The sequence below is a fragment of the Dendrobates tinctorius genome, unplaced genomic scaffold (genome assembly GCF_039654945.1).
Source record: "Dendrobates tinctorius isolate UK_male_01 unplaced genomic scaffold, ASM3965494v1 ptg000057l, whole genome shotgun sequence".
Lineage (NCBI taxonomy): Eukaryota > Metazoa > Chordata > Amphibia > Anura > Dendrobatidae > Dendrobates > Dendrobates tinctorius.
This window is the reverse complement of record NW_027361725.1, coordinates 7,407,865-7,413,864: the sequence shown is the minus strand read 5'-3', so window position 1 is coordinate 7,413,864 and position 6,000 is coordinate 7,407,865.

The window sequence follows — 6,000 nt, the reverse complement described above, 5'->3', positions numbered from 1 at the left end:
CAAGAAGGGCTGAAGACCCTTAAGATCTCGGGGTTGCACCCAATTCGCAATGGCCTGCACCTTCTTGGGGTCCATGCGAAAACCCTCACCGGATACAATTAACCCCAAAAAAGACAATTCTTGCACACAGAATACACATTTCTCCAATTTGGCATACAGATGATTTTCTCTCAGTCTTTGGAGAACTGTTATGAATGAGTCACCGTAGGAGGCAAAAGCAGAAATACAAGCTAAGTCCAGAAAACCAGAGAAGTTGGCAACTCTCAGATTGCAGACCCCTGAGCCTATCAACACAACTAGCAGTAGCCGTGGGGGGTTCTTACGATGCCCTAGACCCCTCGATCACAGCCGGAGAATTAAATAAGCCTAAAGAAAGAAAGGGGAAATCTAAACTGCCCCAGAGCAGACCCCAAAGCAATAGGCAGCCCCCAACATATAATGACGGTGAAGCAAGATGAAAACACTAACACAGACAGAAAGATAGACTGAGCAAAGACGGGGCCCAAAACTACCTAGATAGGAAAGGACAGGAAGGCTGCTGTCTGCAATCTGCCAAAACCCTATCAAAGAAATAAGCCAACAAACTGATATGAAAAAGGCCCTGAAGCAGCTAGGCTTCAAAAACTAAATCAGCACTCAGGTATTTTCAGAAGACAGAGCTAAAGGAATTCAGCACACCCCAGCAGGGAATGGCAGAAATCCAGAAAAACAAAGCAAAACAAAGTCAAAGCACCAAAGCAAAAGGCCGAGCAGCAAACTTAGCTTTAGAGGAGCAGGAATTCAGACTGGTCTCCAAGGATCCCACAGAGAAATCACCCGCAGGGCAGAAGGGCGTCGGCAGCCTTATATCCAGTCAGTAACTCCACTCAGCCAGTCATCATCATCAGCCTCAGGTGTTTGATAATCAGGCTCACTACCTTTCTTTACCAGAAGAGGGAGTTCCTCGGGCCTCAGTAATGAAGGGGAAAATGAACTCACAACAGTACCTCCCCCTTGAGGAGGGGTCACCGAACCCTCAACTACGCCACCAGGGCGATCAGGGTGAGCCCGATGAAAGGCACGCACCAATCTTTTGGCATGAATATCAGAGGCAGGGACCCAAGAATTATCCTCCTGACCATAACCCTTCCACTTAACCAAATACTGGAGTCTCCGTCTAGGCAGATGGGAATCCAGTACTTTCTCTACCTCATATTCCATGTTACCTTCAACCAATAGAGGGTCTGGAGGTGCCACCCCCGGAACAACAGGTTCAACAAATCTCTTCAACAAAGATTTATGGAACACATTATGGATTTTAAATGTGACAGTAAGAGCCAAACGAAAAGAGACCGGATTAATAATCTCCACAATCTTGTAAGGTCCAATAAATCTAGGCTTAAACTTAGGAGAAGCCACCTTCATAGCAATATTTTTTGATGATAACCACACCATATCACCAACCTTAAACTGGGGACCAATGGTCCTATGTCGGTTGGAAAACCGCTGGGCCTTTTCCTGGGAGAGAGATAACTTATCCACCACTTAGTCCCAGATCTGGTGCATTCTCTCCACCACAGTGTCAACACCTGGGCAGGCAGAGGGCTCCACCTCCCCTGAAGATAATCGAGGATGAAACCCAAAGTTACAAAAAAAAGGTGACATCAAAGTGGCAGAACTAGCTCTATTATTTAAAGCAAATTCGGCCAAGGGCAAAAATGAAACCCAATCATCCTGATCAGCAGAAATAAAACATCTCAAATATGACTCCAAGGTCTGGTTTGTTCTCTCTGTCTGCCCATTGGTCTGAGGGTGAAAAGCAGAGGAGGACAACTGAATTCCCAGCCTGGAACAGAAAGTTCTCCAAAATCTAGACACAAACTGGACTCCTCTGTCAGACACAATGTTCTCAGGAATCCCGTGCAAACGAACCACCTGTTGTAAAAACAGGGGCACCAACTCAGAGGAAGACGGCAACTTAGGGAGTGGTACAAGATGAACCATCTTAGAGAACCTATCACAAATCACCCAAATAACAGTAATCCTTTGAGAGACAGGCATATCAGAGATGAAATCCATTGAAATATGGGTCCATGGCCTCTTGGGGACAGGCAAAGGCATCAACAACCCACTAGAGCGAGAACACAATTTAGACCGGGAGCACGTCCCACAGGACTGCACAAAATTCCTGACATCACGAGACAAGGAGGGCCACCAAAAAAAACGACTCACCAGATCTCTAGTACCAAAAATACCTGGATGACCAGCCAAAGCAGAGCAATGAATTTCAGACATCACTCTCTTCTTCCACTGGTCAGGAACATACAACTTTCCACTGGGACAACGCTCAGGTTTGTCCTCCTGGAACTCTTCCAGAGTACGTCTCAAATCGGGCGAGATGGCAGAAAGAACTACCCCTTCGCCTAAGATGGTAGCAGGCTTGGTCACCACAGGAGAATCAGCAAAGAAGCTCCTAGAGAGGGCGTCTGCCTTGACATTCTTCGTTCCAGGAAGAAAAGAAACCACAAAATCAGAACGTGTAAAAAACAAGGCCTACCTAGCCTGTCTAGGGTTCAAGCGCTTAGCCGACTCTAGGTAAATCAAATTCTTGTGGTCAGTGAGGACCACGACTTGATGCTTAGCTCCCTCCGACCAATGTCTCCACTCCTCAAATGCCCATTTCATGGCCAACAGTTCCCTATTCCCCACATCATAGTTACGTTCAGATGGAGAGAACTTTTGGGAAAAGAAAGCACAGGGATTCATTTTAGATGTTACAGGATCCTTTTGGGACAAAACAGCTCCTGCACCAATCTCAGAAGCATCCACCTCTACCTGGAATGGAAGTGAGACATCAGGTTGCCGCAAAACCGGGGCGGAGGTGAATCTTCGCTTCAGCTCCTGAAAGGAAGAAACAGCCTCTGGAGACCAATTTAACACATCAGCACCTTTCTTAGTCAAATCAGTCAATGGCTTGGCAATAATAGAAAATTTTGCTATAAATTTCCGATAAAAATTAGCAAAACCCAAAAACTTCTGGAGGGCCTTCAAAGAAGTGGGCTGAACCCAATCGTAAATGGCCTGTACCTTGGCCGGGTCCATTTCAATAGTTGACGGGGACAAAATAAATCCCAAAAAAGAAATCCTCTGTACTCCAAAAAGGCATTTAGATCCTTTGACATACAGGGAATTCTCCCTCAAGATCCGGAACACAGTCCGAATATGTTCCACATGAGAATCCCAATCCTTGGAGAAGATCAAAATATCATCCAGATAGATAATCAAAAATTTATCGACAAAATCTCGGAAAATATCGTTCATGAAGCACTGGAAGACAGAAGGGGCATTAGTGAGCCCAAAAGGCATCACCAGGCACTCAAAATGTCCCTCCGGAGTATTAAACGCCATCTTCCATTCATCCCCATGCTTAATGCGAATAAGATTATACGCCCCCCTGAGGTCAAGCTTGGTAAACCAGCAAGCACCTTTAACTCTGGAGAATAGATCAGAAATCAGGGGTAACGGATACTGATATTTAACAGTAATTTTGTTGAGGGCACGATAATCAATACAAGGTCTTAATGATCCATCCTTTTTGGCTACAAAAAAAAAAACGGCACCTAAGGGTGACGAGGATGGTCTAATATGACCCTTCTCCAACGCCTCCTTAATATAGGATCGCATAGCCTCATGCTCGGGTACAGATAAATTGAAGAGCCAACCCTTGGGAAATTTACACCCCGGGCTCAGTTCAATTGCACAGTCATAACTCCTATGAGGAGGCAGAGACGCAGACTCATTCTCACTAAATACATCATAAAAGTCCGCCAAATAATCAGGAACATCATGCGACTGAGGAGAGGTGGAAAACACCGGAGCCTCACTAAAGGCACACCGACAACCCCAACTCACCACAGACACAGATTTCCAATCCAAAACTGGATTATGAATTTGTAACCAGGGAAACCCCAGAACAATAGTATCATGCAGATTATGCAACACCAAAAATCTGCAATTTTCTTGATGGTCTGGGGCGACCCGCATTACCACCTGGGTCCAAAACTGAGGTTTATTTTTAGCCAAAGGAGTAGCATCAATCCCCCTCAAAGGGATAGGCGTCTGCAGAGGTGTCATCGGAAATCCACAACGTTTAGCAAAATCCAAGTCCATTAGGTTTAGGGCTGCTCCCGAATCCACAAAAGCCTTGGCGGAAAATGTGGACAGGGAGCAGATCAGAGTAATAGCCAGAAGAAACTTAGGTTGAACACCCCCAACAGAAAACGTGTGTGCAAAGCGTTTCTCTCGTTTAGGACAGACAGAAATAATATGCGAGGCATCTCCACAGAAAAAAACACAACTTATTACGCCTTCTGAACTCCTGACGCTGCTCTCTGGAAAAAACTCTATCACATTGCATAGGTTCAGACATTTGTTCAACAGGTGGCAACACCTCTCGTGCAGCTTTGCGTTTGCGCAAACGCCGATCAACCTGAATGGCTACTGACATAGAATCGTCAAGACCAGAGGGAACCCCTTCCGAAAGAGAGCAGCCAAGGCATTATCATTCCAGGTAGTAAGTACTGCCCACTTTCGGAATTTTTGACAGTACAATTCTGCAGAATCACGACCCTGGTTCAATGCCAGCAGGGTCTTTTCAGCCTGATCAATGGCATTAGGTTCGTCATACAACAACCCCAAGGCCTGAAAAAATGCGTTCACATTAGTCAGAATAGGATCATTTGGTTTCAAAGAAAACGCCCAATCCTGGGGATCGCCACGCAGCAAAGAGATGACAATTTTAACCTGCTGCGCGGAGCTCCTGACGAGTTAGGCTTCAAGGCAAAAAATAATTTACAATTATTTTTGAAATTCAAAAATTTAGACCGATCCCCAAAAAATACATCAGGTGTAGGAATCTTTGGTTCAGCAGCATGTGAATGAGCAAGGTAGGCGGAAATTCCCCGCACTTCCGCAGCGAGCTGCTCCACACGATCAGACAATTGCTTTATCTCCATTGAGAGAAAAAAAATTCCCCCTACGGCGTCAGAGATATAGAGGAAAAAATATACACACTTTTTTTTTTTTTTTTTTACAATTCTTTCCTGCTATTGAGTACCCTAGGATCTGCGGTATGGCGGGTGATTCTGTTATGAATGAGTCACCATAGGAGGCAAAAGCAGAAATACAAGCTAAGTCCAGAAAACCAGAGAAGTTGGCAACTATCAGATTGCAGACCCCTGAACCTATCAACACAACTAGCAGTAGCCGTGGGGGGTTCCTACGATGCCCTAGACCCCTCGATCACAGCCGGAGAATTAAATAAGCCTAAAGAAAGAAAGGGGAAATCTAAACTGCCCCAGAGCAGACCCCAAAGCAATAGGCAGCCCCCAACATATAATGACGGTGAAGCAAGATGAAAACACTAACACAGACAGAAAGATAGACTGAGCAAAGACGGGGCCCAAAACTACCTAGATAGGAAAGGACAGGAAGGCTGCTGTCTGCAATCTGCCAAAACCCTATCAAAGACATAAGCCAACAAGCTGATATGAAAAAGGCCCTGAAGCAGCTAGGCTTCAAAAACTAAATCAGCACTCAGGTATTTTCAGAAGACAGAGCTAAAGGAATTCAGCACACCCCAGCAGGGAATGGCAGAAATCCAGAAAAACAAAGCAAAACAAAGTCAAAGCACCAAAGCAAAAGGCCGAGCAGCAAACTTAGCTTTAGAGGAGCAGGAATTCAGACTGGTCTCCAAGGATCCCACAGAGAAATCACCCGCAGGGCAGAAGGGCTTCGGCAGCCTTATATTCAGTCAGTAACTCCACTCAGCCAGTCATCATCATCAGCCTCAGGTGTTTGATAATCAGGCTCACTACCTTTCTTTACCAGAAGAGGGAGTTCCTTGGGCCTCAGTAATGAAGGGGAAAATGAAATCACAACAGAGAACAGTTCGTACATGTTCCAAATGAGAATGCTTGTCGGGGGAGTATATCAAAATATCATCTAAATAGATAACGACAA